We start from the raw sequence: 18,759 nt of genomic DNA on the forward strand, positions 1-18,759 counted from the left end.
AGACCACAGTCTTGAAAGTCTGGACTTTCAAGAACTGGAACCTATAAGAGAGAAATGGCTTTTATTTTCCTTTTTGGTCCAAAACCTTGGGTTTGAAAAGCAAGCGCTGAGTATTCTTGAGGACTGCTGGTTCTCTTTCAGTACATCTCTGTTTTCATTTCCTTTAGACTTACTATGGTGCAGTAAAAATTTGTGTGTGTGTGTGTGTGTGTGTGTTTAACACATTGTACCTTGAATGTAATTATTTATACATGTCTCAGTTCCTTCCATAATTTGTAAAATTTTGGGGGGCAAAGGCTATGATTTTGTTTGGTTTTGTAACCCTTAGAACTCCCCATAAGTCCTTATAGAATGAATTATATACCTGAATAAATGATGCAAATAAACATATCACTAAATGACATTCTGGTTGCTCCTATGTCCCTACCATCATCTCAACTTTGGGCAACCCAGCTTCGCTGAAATTCACCATTCTATCTGAGTTTCCATATGTGATAATGTCTTTTTACTGTTCTGATGATTTATCCATCTTTTGCAGACAGTTCTAAATGACATCTTTATACTCTAGGCTCTTTTCCTTCTCAGGGCTTTAGCAATTGCTAATCCCTGTGCCCAGGATGCTCTTCCCCCAAAGCATGGAATGGCTGGCTCCTTCTCATTACTTACAGCAGTATAAATGTCTAAAATTATTTCTCATCTGCTAGTTTACTGTCTTTCTCCATACTAAAGCATCATACAAGCAAGGACCTTGACCTGTACACAGTTGAATCCCCAGTTTCTATAAAAATGTAAGTAGCAAGAATTTATAAATATATGCTTTTTAGTGACTTTAGTGAGTTTCCTCAAAGAGAAGCAAATCTTTAATTTACTTCTGCTTTTTTTTTTTTAGACAGAGTTTTGCTCTTTTTGCCCAGGCTGGAGTGCAACGGCGTGATCTTGGCTCACTGCAACCTCTGCCTTCTAGGTTCAAGCAATTCTCCTGCCTCAGTCTCCCGAGTAGCTGGGATTACAGGCATCCACCACCATAGTCGGCTAATTTTTGTATTTTTAGTAGAGACGGGGATTCACCATGTTGGCCAGGCTGGTCTCAAACTCCTGACTTCAGGTGATCCACCCACCTTGGCCTCCCAAAGTGCTGGGATTACAGGTGTGAGCCACCATGGCCAGCTGCAAACCTTTAATTGAAAACTTAGATTTTCTTTTTTTAAACAGAGTCTCACTCTGTCACCCAGGCTGGAGTACAGTGGCATGAATGTGACTTACTGTAGACTTGACTTCTGGTACTCAAGTGATACTCCCACTTCAGCCTCCCAAGTAGCTGGGGCCACTGGTGTACACCACCAGACTTGGCTAATTTTTAAATTTTTTGTAGAGATGGGGGTCTCACTTTTTTGCCCATGCTGGTCTTAAACTCCTGGCCTCAAGCAATCCTCCCACCTTAGCCTCCCGAATTGCTGAGATTATAGGCATGAACTACCACACCTAGCCTAAAACTTAGAATTGATACTTAACCAAGTCAAGTCATCCAATCATAGAATTATCATACTGTCATATGTAGTGTTGATAGTTTTGCTCCATTTCTCCATGTGTCCATTCTTTTAATACTGCCACATAAATCCCAGGATGCTGTTCTTGCCCCAGTATAGACAGCCAGACATGAACTACCTACTTTGGTGGGAAAAAAAAAAAAAAAAAAAAAAAAAAGAGGTCTCTCTAATGTCTGACACTAAAGTGGTGAATTCTTGACTTCTAAGGCTAAAATCACCATTCAGATATAAGGTCAGAAAGATTTAAATGGGGATGACATCTGAAATAATCCATTTTTCCTTGAAATCCCTTCAAAACTCTAGACTGAGGCACAGGGAGGAGAGTTAGAGGAGAATGTGAAGAGTTCCCAAGGGCTGTCTTTACATTGTCCCCCGTTCAGCTTAGTCTTGAAGGTGCAGCAATGTATGAAGATAGCTGCCCTTTCTAGGGTTGATAATTCCACAGTGGAAGTGTGTCACCTATACCTCTGAGTGTCAACAGCCTTGCCAGTGTCTCCTGAGCCACAGTGGCATAGGATATTAGAATAGAGATGGGCTCAAGATGTTAGCCAAGAAAGGCCCCAAAGAGAGAGGACTTGAAGCAGCCTGGGGCTTCAGGTTTGATGGTTGCAAGTGGGGATGAGGACCACAGCTGTAGCAGGACCTCAGGCACTTCAATGGGGACAGTGAGGACAGGAGCCAATGACTCGGAGGGTGCCACTGTGGAAGACACTTGAGGCCCAGCTAAGACAGGCTACCCTTCAAGGGATGCTAGAACCGGAGTGAGATAGATAAAGAGCGAGAACCAAATACAAAAAGCTGCCCCTGAAGGCCACATTACACCTCCTTAAACTCACTTGTCATGTTGGGGGAAAAAATGGGGATAGGAGACAATCTTAAAATAATTTCAAATTATTGAGATTACTGAGACGCAGTTTTAAAACTGAAAATGTTGATATTCAGTTGTTGCCAGCCAGATAAAAGGGACTTTAATATACCTTTTTTTTTTTTTTTTTTTTTTGAGACAGAGTCTCGCTCTGTTGCCCAGGCTGGAGTGCAGTGGTGCAATCTCAGCTCACTGAAACCTCTATCTCCCCAGTTCAACCTCTATCTCACCAGATTCTGGTGGTGCCTCAGCCTCCCAAGTAGCTGGGATTACAGGTGCCTGCCACATGCCCAGCTGATTTTTGTATTTTTAGTAGAGATGCGGTTTCACCAAGTTGGTCAGGCTGGTCTCGAGCTCCTGGCCTCAAGTGATCTGCCTGCCTCAGCCTCCCAAAGTGCTGGGATTACAGGTGTGAGCCACCGCGCCCAGTCAACTTTTCTAAATGACAGGAAAGTAAAGTTCTGTTTTTGCTCCCTGGAGGCCATAATTGCAAAATTTATACTTGGCACAGAACATGAGAGGCCACCACTTGGTTTTTACAGATGAGAAAACTGAGGCCCAGGGAGTAAGATGGGTGGTTCAAGGTGACACTACTATGTGTGGGTACAGCCAGGAGGACAGCCTGGGTCTCCTGGTTCTGGTTCCAGGCTGCTCAGTATCACATGGTGCTGCCTTCCTGCATCTATCAAACTTATGCAGAAAGTATTGAGTCTCACTGATGCATCAAGTATAAGAAAATGTCTCCCAGCATTAAAAAAAAAAATACAGCATTCAATTAAACTTAGGAGCCAAAATTTAACAGCTCTTGACTGTTTCATGACAGTTAAGTAGCATGGGACATAAAATCAAAATAAGCATCTTTTGCTAAGGAACGTTATTTTCCTTTCTATCTTTTTCTCTCTCTCCCTCCCTCTCTCTCTTTAATTATTCCTGACACTTTTCTTAGCATAAAATTCCACATGGCTGGTTGTAGCATCTACAAGGAAAAGCGAGGCAATCAGAACAGTCAGCTGGGGTAGAAGAGGGTGGTAATTTGAGAAATGGCTTATTTTGACAAGAGCACTTAGGCAGCAGAGCGGGAGATGGACTGAGGAGGAGGGATAAGGCAGCCCACATTTCCACCCTCTGATTATGACATCTCTAGGGAACAGAGCTGTTCCTCTGAGGCATACCCTTCCACAGATGCAAAAGATGGAGAAGGCAGGGTGTGACTCAGAGAGCCAGTGTCTGGCACCATTAACCAGCTGCTTCTGACTCAGATCTGAGACGATACAACTCATTCCTATCCAGACAGCTTGCAGTGTTTTTGCTAGGGTTGACCAAATTCTCAGTCATTCATCATATGTCTTTCTGTTTGTGCTTCATTGAAGAATGAGTTCTACCTCTCTCCATCAGGAAAAAATAGAACAGGATCCCTGAGATTCTGCAGCACTCATGACTTGGAGCTGCTGTTGGTCTCCCCCACCATCAGTCTATAGGCAAAAACTTGAACTCACAAACTGGAAGCCTTACCTGAGGCTGGGTTTGCTCATGCAGCCTAGTGGCTTCTAAGGGTAGGAAAAACTGAGGAGAGGCTGTGTGGTGCAGCAGATGGCAGTTTGGATTTGGCAGACCTGTATTCAAGTTAGGCACCGTCATCTCTTAGCTCTGTGACATCAGCCATGTTGCTTACCATCTCTGAGAACTACTACCCATTTTCTATAAAATAGTGTTTTTTTTGTAAGAATGAAATTGATAGTAAATATAAAGATGTACTTAACTGATACAAAATAACACATAGGAAATGTTATCTGGCATTACTTCTGTAGCAATTCACCCTCCCCACTCATAAGGGCTACCCTGGTATGCTGAGAGTGTGTACCTTTGATGATGGCCTACCTCGTTCACCTGTTATCCCATTACAGATGTCACCCTGCACATTTACAGCTTTAACTGGATCCAAGGACAGTGTCTTATTCACCTCTGGTTTCCTAGTGCCAGATGGAGCAAATAATAAATAAGAAAGAGAACAAACTGTTGCATGAAAGACATCTTAAATTTCTATTTCTGATGATCTCACCTGAAGGAAACAAGGCTGTCTAGGAATTATAAAGAGATGGTTTGTGGTGTGTGTCAGCTTGTGTTTATGGAATTTCATATGGAAAATTTACATGTTTATTTTTCCATGGAAAAGGGAGAAATAAAGCAATACTATGCTTTGATTTAAACTGCATAATCAAGAAAATGCTATAATGACCAGGACCTAAGCAAAGAGAGGATTCTTGATTTCTAACGCTAGTTAAACTAGATCTCCCCAGATGCTGGCAGAGCCAATGGCAATCAGACTCTGCTTTTCATAGGTCTTTGAAAGAACAGGCCGATTAGAGCTAAGACCCTGTATTTGATATCGCTGCACAATTGGAGATGGAAAAACGAAGAGCTAGGAACAGAGAACAGAGAGGGAGGGAGCTGATCCCCAGCAAAGGGTGGGGACTCTTTAGGTGCTTAATGAACCTGTGAGGTTTCACTTGACTTTACTGACTTCCTTTGTAAGCACAAGTCAAGAAGACAAAACTAGGGGTCCAGCAGCATCCAGAATTGATCCAAGAGGCATCTTCAAGATCACATCTGTCACAGCCACATCCATGCTGAGGGACTGAGAGTGTACCCTTCCTTGTGAATAGGGCTGTGAGGTTGGAAGGATGGGTGGTTGGGTGTCACTGCTTCTGCTTTTTTGCTTTCATCACTTAGGCCTCTTTTCCTGTTTTTTAAGGGCCTACTGTTAAGAGTGCCATATGAACAGTGTTGAGGATAATTTTTGGTAAGTGCTTGTCCCTTGCTCCATTTTCACTAGTGAATTTAGGAACTGTTCAGTAACATTTCAAGAGAGGTTCTAGGATTGCCTAGTCTTTTAGAGAAGATGCTGCTGTAGGTAGAAATTTGACCTTGATGGATTCTAAATCCCTTTGAAGCCTTAGGTGTTATGATCCTAAAAAACAACTGGCCAATAGCTGGGTGATTTGGACTGCAAGTTCACCCATGGCCAAGACATATAGATCATTTTGTTTGAAATATAGGGCTGTTGGAAGAGTGGTTATACTAAGAGTTGCCTCAGTTCTCCACTTTGCTTTGGGTCAACAAGACTTAAATATTGAACCATTATTTTGAATGTAATTCCTTAAAAGCCTAGTCCAACAACTTAAGTTTCCCCCTGCCTTCTAGATTTATTATTTGTATGACATTGATGAAAAGTCATTTCTCTCTCTCTCAGCCTTAGTCCACCATCAGTTAGGTGAAAAAGTTTTACCCATGTCATTTCTATGGTACCTTCTAACTTTGACATACCTTAATTGTCTACAATCTGTTTTTTTTTTGAAATGGAGTTCTTGCTCTGTCACCCAGGCTGGAGTGCAGTGGCACGATCTTGGCTAACTGCAACCTCTGTCTCTTGGGTTCAAGTGATTCTACTGCCTCAGCCTCCCAAGTAGCTGGGATTACAGGTGCATCTACCATGCCTGGCTAATTTTTGCATTTTTAGTAGAGACGGGGTTCACCATGTTGGCCAGGCTGGTCTCGAACTCCTGACCTCAAGTGATCTATCCACTTCAGCTTCCCAAAGTGCTGGGATTACAGACGTGAGCTACTGCGACTGGCTAAAATCTTATTGTGTGGGATGAGAATTTAGTTTATCCTTTCCGGAGGGAAATTTAAAATTTAAATGTTAATGCTCTTTGGCTAAGTGATCCAATTTCTAGGAATTTTATCTTACAAAACTACCAAGACACCGCCGATGCCCCCCACCCCCCGCACGCCATAACATTGCTTCAAAAGCAAAAAGTAAAAATAAATTAATAAGAAGGGAGAGGGGCTAGGTCTGGAAGGACACACATCATACTTCCAACACTGGGAAGTAACTGGGATTGCATTGAGAATGGAGTGGGGTTAAGGGAGATTTCATTTGTGTGTAATTTGGGTTTTCTATGGGAATATTTATGTGTTACTTGTGTGACTATATGAAAAAAAACCCACCCAGCTTATTAAGTCAGATATTGTGTTTGGTGGTGGGAGCAGCTTCTTCAATGATTAGTTATACGACTCAGGGTGCAGTCAAGAGACAAAGATCACACCAGTAATTTGAACAAAGAAAATTTAATATGTTATTAACTAGCAACTAATAACAGTGGATTAACTACTAATAGAGTAAAGAAAATTCTAAAGAATACAGGACTAGCAGATACAGGGCGTAGCCACGACTTACAGGGTTGAGGCAGTATACCCAAGAAAAGAACAAACTTGAAAGAGGATCTGCCTCCTGATGTCTGAGATAAGATTTCAAAGCTGTGGCTGTGTCCCCTGGATGGTAGAGAAGTTCTCTGAGGTGTGACAGGCTAGGATGGCAAGTAGGAAACTGCCCACAGAAGTGCCAGTGAGATGCACTGGAAGGCCATCTGGGGCACGGGTGAAACTCAAAGGGGAGCCAACCTCTGTGCAAACATTGTGACTTGCTGGAGGGTGAGCAGCACTGGGAATCATGCGTGCCACTGGTATCTAAATACCACAGGCATCTACATACCACAGGAACAGGGGAAAAGGCACGCGAGGGCCTGCCCTCCTCCGGTGTGCCCAGTGCTCTCTATTGGCAAACCTTAACATTGCGTCAGCTGGCAAAGGACAAATATTCACAGGGTTCAGCTCTGTATCACAAAGTAGGGCAAGAAAGGGTAGATTTAGAGAGAGCCATAAATTGTTCAAAGGCACAGGTCGCTTATTTAGCTAGTCAGCTTCCATATGCATCCTCCTATACATGTTTGAACTTCTGGAAAACAATTGAACAACTCTATATTTTCAATGAACAAGCAGCAGCTAACCTTTGAATAAGTGAAAAAGTTCTCACTTTCTCCAAAATGAGGACATATGCAGTCCCAGTCATTGTATCCTTGCTGGCTATATTAGTTATTTTTTAAATTCAGTCACAGTTCCACTGAATATTCTGTTACCTAAAGACTAAATTGTAAAGTTAACCTCCAAGAATTTGCATGTAAATGGATAATAGGTAGAAGAAGAACAAAATGGTTATAACATGAAAATTAATATGTACATATAATAGACAAAGAAAAAATATGCAACTCTAATATAGCCCTCATTTCTATAATTGGCCACAAGGTCAAGGTGATGATTTTCTTCTACCACTACCCATTCCCTTATTTTCAGTGCAAAACTTGGCTGGTAAGTATTGTTTATATGGTGAAGTAATCAAAAACTTCGTTTCTCAAAGGTCTGAGTCGTCAATAGCTGTCTTTTAAAACATTTTTGGCTGCTGTAGCCTTTTTTATTGATCATGAAAGAACTAAAAGACATCCTAGAGTACCCAATGGGTTTCAGATAGAGCTCTCCTTGGCCACGTTTTGTAGTGGCAATCCGATTTTCTTCTGGTAATCAGAATCAGTTATTCCAGCCATTTTTCTGCTTTCTGATTCAGTGTATAAGGAGCCCCAAGGGACTAGAGGGTAGTTTCATCTGCCAATTTGATGGAGCCATTGCTGTGTCCCTAGCAGGAGCATTTCCCCTTGGAGAATAAGATTTCCAACTAGTGGAGCTTAAGGTTGCCAAAATGGGAAGCAACTTTTTGAGCGTACATTACTGGATATAATAGTGAGAGGAACCAATCTCACCTCCACTCTTTTATTTCCGGACTCATGTATTCTGGCTGTGGAAACAGCACCACAAAATTGTTATCAGTTGAAAGCATACACTGCATTCTATAAGACGAAACTAAAATTTTTAGAATTATCTCCAAATTGATATCATTATCAAAGCTTCAGGGAGCCCTCCTACTTTTCAATCAGGCCAGCTGCTTATGAGTGATGAGGTATGTAGTAAAAGCAGCTTATTACATAGGCATGAACCAATGCTGAATATGTTCTTTGCTGTGAAATTAGTTCCTTGATCAGAAGCAATAGTGATGCTGCATGTAACGCCACGATGTTGGGTGAGGAATGCTATGAGTCCACAGATGGTGTTGCTAGCAGAAGTATTCGATGCAGAGAAGGCATATCCATATTTGGATATGTATCTATTTCAGTGAGAACAAATCTCTTCCCTCTCCATAATAGAAAATATCCAATGTAATCAACACCTGTGACCAGCTGGCTGGTTAGCCCAACCAAAAAATTTTGCCATATTGGGGCTCAATGTCAGTCTCTGCTATCTGCAGAGTAGGCAATTAGCAGTGGCATTATTCAGGTCAGCCTTGGAGAAGGAAAGGCCATATTTTGGCGCATACATAACCTCTATCTTGATACCGTGTCCAATTTAGTTACAGGCATATTGAGCAAGCACTTGGATGGCTGAGAAAAGAGGCTGATTGATATCCATGGAGAATATAATTTTGTCCTCTTGGTTATTAATAGCCTCCTCTGTATGATACACGTTTGATAAACATTCACTTGGGACACAAATATCTTCATAATTTGCACCCATTTTGAGAGAATTGTCACATACCTCTTCCAAAGACATTCTTGTCACCAACTTTCCCATACAGTTCCTTCCACATCCCTGATGATCCAGTCAAATAATTAGCAAATGTCCACAGATCACTGTAGAACCATGCTTCTGGCCCCCTCTCAACCCAGTGTACTACTTTAAGTTTTGCCTACTGAGATGCTTTGCCTTCAGGTGTCCTTTGGAATCACCTCTATGTGGGGTTGTTAGGTGGCACAACTGTCCACTTTCAGGTGGTACCAGCATATCATGCAGACCCTATTGTAAACCAGGCTTGAGCTTTTTCTTTATCAGTTAACTGCAGATGGGAAAATTCCCAGAAGGGGACTGAAGGTATGGACTGGAGAGGACGCAATGCAGTAGTATTGAAGGAGTCTGAGCCACCTGCTTATTCAAATTATTCATTCCTTCTGGATCTGCCTAAGCTTGGTCTCTTATATACCATTTCTACTTGGTGGCAAATTGCTGCTGCATACATCCATCCTAATGACTAGGTGGGTCATTAAATACTCAGTACATGATAAGAAGCTTGAGCTGCATGGTCACCTGAGGTCCCACATTTGGATTTTCAGTCCCTCCAAGGACCAATGGCAATACAGAAGCTGTTTCTTAAAAAGAGAAGAGTTATCTAGAGACGGGGGCATAGGTTTCCTCCAAAATCCTAAAAATCTGCTCTGCAATTTTCCTTTGGTAGTTGCTAGAGTTTTCATATAGCTTTCTTATTTGTCATGCACACTTTGAGTTATTATTGTATCTGTTGGATAATGAGATCTAAGCAGTACAGTAGCTTTCACAGGAGCTGGATTTGCTGCAGAGTCTTCTCTTTTTATTGTCCCTTCTTAAAACAGAGGCTTCACTTTTTATGTTCCCCTCTTAAAACTGGCAGCCTTGTGGGTTACTGGCAGCCTATGAGTCACAGACGGGTTAAAGTAACACACTCAAAGTGGTCTATGTTGTCTCCAGATTCCAAAAAGACCTACCAACTGTTGTGCATCTTTACTTGCAGTAGTTGTTTAGAGACATAACAACTCGTCTATCACTTTGGAAGCAATACCTCAACATTATCCAGACCATTGAACCACCAGAAACATCACTAAGATGGCAGATGTGAAATTTTTGTGTGTGTGTGTTTTTCTCACGCCTTCTAGTTTGCATATTTCTAAGGCATCTAGTGCACTTTCTAGTTCCAGTTCATCAGCTCCAATCAGTATAATTTTATCAATGTAGTAGAAGAATGTGATGTTTTTCAGAGTGTCAAGATGATAAAGATTTCTGTAACTATATTATAGCAGGCGGCAGGAAAGTTGACATAGTCCCAAGATAAGATTGTGTGGGTGTACTACTGGCCTTGCCAGGTATAAGCAAATTGGTTCTGCTGGTTCTTACAAATTGATATGAGGGGGAAAAGTATTATTTAAGTCAACAGCTGCATACCAGGTGCCAGGGGCTGTGTTGCTCAAATACAGATCTGGAGTAGCAACACAATTAGAATCACCATTTGGTTAAGTTTATAATAATCCATAGCCATTCTCTAATATTTACCCATATTCTGTACAGGTCAAACAGGTGAGTTAAATGGGAATGTGATAGATATCACAAACTCTGTATCATTTTATTCATTAATAGTGGCCTTGATTTCTGCAATTCCCTGCTCCCCCACCCCCAGGGATGCAGTATTGCTTCTGGTTTACTATCCTGGTGAAGAGGGAACTTTCTATGGGCTTCTTAGTCCTTCCTACCACAATGGCCCTTACCTATGGGTCAGAGAAAGAACTTGGGGATTCTGAGAGTGACAAGTATATCAATTTCAAATACACATCCAAGAGGTGAGGAAAAATCCACTGGGGGAAGGGGAGCATAGACAAATTGGTCCCACTGTAAGTCAGATGTGGGCTAAGGCTTAATCTGCCACCTGACTGCTATAAGCTTCCACTTTGACTTGTGAGCACGGTCACATTTTAGGTCTCTAGGAGTTAATCAATACAGAGACAATGTCTGCTAATTCCCAAAATATCTCGGTAGTTCCTTTTCCCCAGTGTACAGTCACTCTTATAAATGAGTACATGTTCCACTGGGAAAGCTTACGAAAAAACCTAAGGTATACAGTACCTGACTGAGTATTAGTTATCTGAACTGTGACAGACTGGGACTGGCAAAGCGGAAACTGCCTACTTTGGTGCTGATGAGACTCCCTGAGAAGCCACCCTCTGAGGTATAATTTACACTTGCTAGGGAGCCACTCTAAGTGGTACTGGGAAAACTTGCTGGAAAGCATGTACCCCTGGGTGTCCCACAGGCCACCGGAACTAGAAAGAGAAGCCCCTTCCTCCTCTAGTGTCTCTCCAGCACCATCTACTGAAAAAGCTTAACAACATTTAAAGTTATTCCAGCTGACAACGGAGAAATGTTTCCAGTATCACAAAGCAGAATGAAGAAGGATGAACTTGGAGCTGAGAGGCAAGAAATTGATAAGGGTATTTATTGTATCAGTTTTTTTAAAATTGAGCACCTGTTACTTGCCAGGCATGGTATTTGCTGTCAGGCATGCAGAATTTAAGAGATCCAATTGATGGCAGTGGCTGCCATCACACTAGCTGTAGCAGGGAGGTGTGGCTGGGGCTGCACACCCCATGAAGCTGGTGGGAGCCCTGCTCCTTCTGAGTTGGGGAAAGAGCTCCCTGCTTATTGCTGCAGCCACCCAAACTGTGGCTGGTGGTTTGGGTGGTTTAGTTCTGGTGCTTCTTATAAGTTGATACGAAGGGGAAAAGCATTGTTTAAGTCAACAGTGTATACCAAGTGCCACGGGCTGTGTTCTTCAAATACAGATCTGGAATAGCAACCCACAGACGTGCAGGACCTGGGTGTCTCTCCAGCCTGCACCCTGGGGGGCCCGGGAATCCCCTCCCCCACCCCTGCAGGCTCAGGGGTGTCTGCTCCTGCTGCCTGGCCTCTCTTCACTCCCTGTGCTGGCTCTGCTCTCAGAGTGGGCAGTTGGGGTAGAGCCCTGGGGCCATGAATGGCAGGGTTCAGGCCAGGGCCTGAAGGCTGGGGGCTGGGCTGCCAGTCCTGCTGACCAGAGCAGGGACTTGTGGTGCCTCTTCCAGGCCTGGCCATGGCTCCTCATGGACCAATCAGCAAATACTCTTCCCCTCTGAGGTTCATAAAAGTCCTGGTCTCAGCCAGAGCAGGGCTCAGCCAGAGCAGGAGAGAGGACAACCAGAGCAGGGCAGAGAATGGAGAGATGATGGGATGACCACCTCAGAGAGGAGCTATCCTCTTTGCTGAGATCTTCAGAGACATGCAGAGATGTCTGAAGAATCTGCCTGGGAGAGGAGCCACCCTCTCCAGGGTTGCTCTTCTCTGCTAAGGGTAGCAGACATCCAGGGTCTCCTCTCTGCTGAGAGCAGTAGATGTCAGGATAACCAGTGGGCAGAGACAAGCCACCCTCTTCAGGGCTTCTCTCTGCTGAGAGATGAACACACAACAGGACGACCTGCCTACAAAGAGGAGCTAGCTACTCCACTGTGGGTCTCCTCTGAGCTGTTCTAAAACTAAATAAAGCTCCTCTTTGTCTTCTTCACCCTTTACTTGTCTGTGAACCTCATTCTTCCTGGACGCAGGACAAGAACTTGGGCAAAGGCACTACCAGTTGCAGAGGTTTCTAGGAAGAAAACTGACATCCCAAAGATCTTGTAACACAATCTCTACCCTAGGGAATCACATAGATCCATGAGAAGATAGGAAATATACAGAACAACTATAAGAAAAGGGGTGTCTAATGTACAGCAGGGGAAATAGGAAAAGGGAAATCTGAGAGTACCAGGGAAATGGCTTCCCGCAGAGAAGTAGGGTTGGGCCTTTTTTCTTCCAGGGTATGGAGGAGTCTTCTAGACAGAGAACTGGGACAAAGGGAGGGCATTATAAAAAGCGACTCCAGCAGGAAAAAAGACAGGGAGGCATGATCACATACGGTGTTCAGAGCACCATGAGTAATTCAACAATGATGCAGTACAAATTTCAAGAAGGGAAAGATTAAAGATGAAGCTGGTGTCATTCTACATGTATGTGTTTAGGACTCTCCCCTGTCATGCAAAGGAGTTGGATAAACTCCACAAAGTCACATGGCATTAGCTAAGACACAAGCTTTGTTGGAAAACATGCAAACTCACAAAGCCAAGGTCTGCAAGCAGAGGTGCGTATAGTTCTCCAGTCTTCTCTTTTGCCCCATGGAGAAGTCTGCTAGGGTATGTGATAAACATGGCATAGGTTCTACTCCAGTGGATGGAGCCTTAGCCTATCTGGGTTTTTATGGATCAAGTGAGAGAATGTTCTTGTCAGCAGGAGAATACACAGGCTGCTTAGCACAAGGCTGGATTTGAGAAAGCCAGCTGCCCTGCACCCTGGGAAATTTGGAGCAGTGGGATGTTAGAAGTTTTTATTCTAGAAGGAGGAGGCTGTGGTCATGTAGGAAGCTAGGCTTGGGTGTTACCCTCTTGTGGAACCAGAGGATCCCCTGGGTCTCAGCTAGCTGCCTGTTTGGGCAACTCATGGTGGGCCCTCAGTCTCATTTCCAGACAATATTGCCCTTTGCATATCAGACAAGCATGCAAAGGCCAAATAATAAGGGTTTTATTGCCATGTTAAGTAGTTTTGATTTTAACTGGTTAGGCAATAGAGACCACCAAAAAATTCTGAGTGGCAACTTTCTCAACATGATTGCACTTGCAGATGAAAAAGAACAGTCCAGTAGCAGTGTGGAGGTTAGACTGGAGGGGTGTGAGACCAGAGGCAGAGAAATGAATAAAGCTAAAGAAAAAGAAGAGGAAGCCTGAGCCAGGGCATTGACAGAACATGAAAAGGAAAAGATATGGGAGATATTTGGAAGTAGAATCAACAGGCTTTCCGGCTAACAACTAGATGTGGGATAAAAGTACAGGAGATTGCAGGAGCAATCAAGAATTAACTTCCAGGTTTCTAGTTTAGAAATCTTGGTAGATAGAGGTGCCATTAATCAAGAAGAGGGATATGGGAATGAAGGAGAGTAGCTGAAGATTTAAAAAGGAAGACAATGATGAATTTCCATCTTGGAAATGTTGAGTTTGATGTCCTTGGGACACCCATGAGGTTGTGTCCATATGCAGTTGGATTTATGGGTTCAGATCTCTGCAGGAAGACCTTGCCTGGAATATAGATTTGAGAATCTCCAGAATATAAGTGTAGGCTGAAGGTTATGATGGGGGAAGAAACTGTACACGAGTGTAAGTATAAACTCCCCCGCAAAACGGCCAGAATAGTGACATTGAGTTATTATGGCAGCCCCAGCCCAAGGTCAAGAAGAGTAACTCAGTGAATCTTACGAAAAGGCTTAGAATCCTCTAGAGTTCATGGAAAAAAGTACTTCATTTGGGAAGGGACCACCAGTGACAGAACAACGAAGAGAATGCTCTAGTTCTCTAAATTACTTATCATCATGGATTAAGAAAAAAATAGTAATGACAATTCTTACTACTGCTTCTGAGAGTCTATTTTGAGTCAGATAGGTGTTTTTACATATTACCTCACTTGACTCTCACAACATCTCTGTTAGGTAGTTTCATTAGCTTCATTTTATTGCAGAAGATACTGACATTCAGAGAGATTACTTCACTCGCCTAAAGTGACCAGTTAGTAAATGGTAGAGCTGGGATTTGCATCCAGAACACCATCAACAGTGCACCTTTCACTATGGTCTAAGCATGGGGTAAAAATCCATCCCTGAAACGCTTTGTGTCAACTTCATGGTGGAAAAGCACCAGCCCAAGGACCTGGTATCAAGTCTTGGCAGTGCCTAGGTTGGCTGTTTGCCATTGGGTGCACCCCTTACCCTCTCCGAGAGGGGAAATTCTCAGAAAATGACTGCAAGAAGCATAGGGCAGGGGCTGGCACATAAAGTCACAACAAGATCAGGTAAAGAGAGGGAATATGGCCAGACCAGGAGCTGAGAAAGAGGCCTGCAGGGTAGCACACTTATCCCAGAGCCATCCACCCATGCCAGGAAATTCAGATTGAAGTTACTATTAGGGCAGCCTCAGGGAGGAAAAGACGGCACCAAAGAGCAGCCTTCTATGTGCCAGGGGATGGGTGGGTATTAATGTCTCCCTCCTCGTCCCCCAGCAACAGTGTAGAGCTGGATGGACATCTTGATAAAGGATTCCCCACCTAGCACTGTCCCATGAGCCTTGCTTCATCACGGTGCTAGATGCAGGGCAGGGAAAAGCATACTTTCCTTGCTGTGGGCCCTGGGCTGGTGCTGGCTTCCATCTTAGTGGTGCTAGGCTGTCTGTTTCATGTAGTCTTCAGTGGCCTCCCTGTCCTTCACATCCTATTTTTTGATGACCGTCTCTGGGTTCACTGCAAATGGATTCATGGTTTTCCAATGGCAAAACAAACATGAGAACAGCTCAGTAGTTAGAGGACCTGATGAGTGTTAAAATGGAAGTTTATGACGCTTCTCTCTGGTCAGGAAAGCACCAGGTGTATGTGAGTTACACTAAGAACAAGCTGCACCTGCCATTAGAATGTCTGTAATACATGCAGAGAGATGGTAAAGACTTCAGCTATGAACCCGAATGGTGGTGATCATTGTGCTGATCACTGGTAGTAATTAATGATGATGATGATGATGACTAACATTTAATGAGCACTATGTGTCACACACTGTTCTATGTGCCTTATATATAGAGATGACTCTTCATAACCTACTCCTGTGAGGTAGGTGTAACCATTATCACTGTAAAAAGAGGCAAAGAAAGGTGAGATAACTTATTCAGGGCCACACAGCTAGTAAGTTTTAGAACCTGGATTGGTACCCAAGGCTGTCTTTTGCTTAGAGCTTAGGCTCTAAACCTCTCTGCTAAGCTATTATTCCAGTGTACAAACTACATGTTATGGGTCAAATTGTGTCCTCCAAGAAGACATTTTCAAGTCCTAACACCTGGTACCTGTGACTGTGACCTTATTTGGATATAGGGTCTTTTATTGCAGATGTAATCAAGTTACAAAGAGATCATGTTAGAGTAGGGTGGGTTCTAACAAATATGGCCATTAACCTTAGAAGAGAAGAGGAAAGATACATACACAGAGTGGAGACAGCCATGGGAAGATGGAGGCAGAGACTGGAGTTATGCTGTAGAAGCCGAGGAATGCCTGGGGCTACCAGAATGTGGAAGAAGCAAGCAAAGATCCTTCTGTAGAGGATTCGGGGGAAGCAAGTCTCAGCAAAACCTCCAGAATGTCAGAAAACAAATTTCCGTTGTTTTAAGTCACCTGACTTTGGCATTTTGTTACGGCAGCCCTGAGAAATAAATCTGCTGTGTACCAGTCACAAAAGTGGGGGAGACATCTTCGCAGGGCCCATGCTCCAATGGCTCCGTGCAGGCCAATGTGGTTTATACCTCCATTTCCAGGGGCTGATTCTCTACATGCTTGTATCTAACGTTTATAACATTTACAGTCTACAAAGCATTTTTACATATCCTACCTGTGATTGTCATAACCATCAAGGCAGATGCTACCGACAGTCAAAAAACTTTTTAAAACTAGACTTTATTTTTATTATTTATTTATTTCTATTTCAATAATTTTTGGGATACAGATGGTTTTTGGGTTCTTTACGTGAGTGAGTTCTTTAGTGGTGAATTCTGAGATCTTAGTGTACTCATCACCTGAGCAGTGTATGCTATACCCAAAATCTTTAGGCTTTATTTTTCTGGAGTAGTTTTAGGTTTACAGCAAAAATGAGTGGAAAGTATAGAGATATACCCATCTACTCCTGCCCTCCACACACGCACAGTCTCCTCCACTATCAACTTCCCCTGACAACTTCCCCTGACAGAGTAGTACATTTGTCACAATTGGTGAATCTACACTGACACAACTTTCTCACTCAAAGTCCACAGTTTACATCAGGGTTCACTCTGGGGTTGTACAGTCTATGTTTTGACAAATATATAATGATATGTACTCATCATTATAGTCTCATGCTCTCCCCTCTACCCCTGGTAACCACTAATCATTTTACTGTCTCCATAGTCTTGCTTCTAGAGTTCATGGGAAGGAGTACTTCATTGGGGAAGAGGTCACCAATGACAGAACAATGAAGTTAACACTCTAGTTCTCTTAATCACTTATGTCCTGGATTAAGAAAAAAAATATTAATGGTAGCCATAATTCCTCCTACGGGTTCTGAGAGTCTATTTTGAGTCAGGTAGGAGGGTTTTTCGTTTTTTGTTTTTTTAATATTATTAATACCTCACTTGACTCTCACAACATCCCTTACCTTTTTCAGTATGCCATGTAGTTAGGATCTTACAGTATGTAGCCATTTCAGATAGGCTTCTTTCACTTAGTAATATGCAGTTAAGCTTCCCTCCTGTCTTTTCATGGCTTGATATTACATTTCTTTTTTGCACTGAATAGTATTTTATTTTCTGGATATCCTGCAGTTTATTTATCCATTCATCCACTAAAGGATATCTTGGTTACTTCCAAGTGTTGACAATTATGAATAAAGATGCTAAAAACATCCATGTACAGGCTTTTGTGTGGACATCCGTTTTCAAGCTGGTATTTGGGTAAATACCAAGGAGTGCAATTGCTGCATCATATGGTGAGAAGATGCTTAGTTTTGGAAGAAATTGCCAAACTGTCTTCCAAAGTGGCTGTAACAAATACAGTTTTTATTTGGTGGATGAGCAAAGGGTTCATGGAGGTGAATAAATTAGTCTAAGACTGGACAATATGCAGGGACTTCTACCCAATGTCTTCCTGTGTTGCTTCTCACCCAATGCTCAACCTAAGCAGGAGCCTGGAGGCCGGGCCAAAGGTTCTGACCTGAAGATATCACACTGGGTTCTAGGTTTATTGGTCACATTTTGGACCCTTACTCTGTTCCCACAAACCTGTTCCACCCACAGCTTTCCTCATTGCAGTTGAGGGGAACTCTACCCTTCTAGTTCTGTAGGTTAAAAATCCGGAGTCAGCTTCAATCTCTTTTCTTCTTTCATGCCCTATATTTATTCTTTCAAAAAATCCTGAAGACTCTTTCTTCAAAATGTATCCAGATTCTGAATCTTTAGTGCTGCCACCTTAGTTCCAGCAATTATTAGTTATGGCGTTAACTATCACCATATCTTCCTATGTACTAAGCACTGTGTCTTCCACTTACAATTTTATACATCTGATATTTGGAAGAATTTTACACAGACTAGCTTCTGAATCTGTACATTTCAAACCTTAGTTTTTCTCTCCTACCCACATACTTCCAAGGCCAGGTGCTGCAGAACACTTTCATATCAGATGCCACTTCCAGTGCTTCTCCCTGCCACAGTGCCAGGTGAGTTGGCACAGTGGATGGCAGTATTCCCAGGAGCCATTTTTTACACCAGGATGGCAGGAAAGACCGTGAATCACATAAAATATATTCACCAAACTCAAACTAAATGTATCTCCAACTCGTTTCCTCCTTAGCTGGATCCCCAAAATTCTCTTTGTCCCTCCAACAGCAGGTGAAATGTAATGGAGGTGAAGTTGGAATGCAAAGAAACAGAACTCTTGACCAATGGCAATTGCAATATCTTGTTTTTGAAAATTTTACACATTCTGTGGTTAAGTTTCTCCCACGCCTTGGAAAACACCTTTGAAACTGAAGGGACCCAAAACTTACCTTTCATTAGCTTCATGGTAAGTCAGCTTCTGGTATATTTTAAATTGCAACCTGATCCTTTCCCCCGGACCTCCCCATTCAACTTATCTGCTTTTCCTGTTGTCATACCACCTCCATCCTTTAGGTACTGTATAAATTATCTATTATATCTGTCTTCGGTAGAA

Source organism: Papio anubis, chromosome 19 (genome assembly GCF_008728515.1).
Source record: "Papio anubis isolate 15944 chromosome 19, Panubis1.0, whole genome shotgun sequence".
Classification (NCBI taxonomy): Eukaryota; Metazoa; Chordata; class Mammalia; order Primates; family Cercopithecidae; genus Papio; species Papio anubis.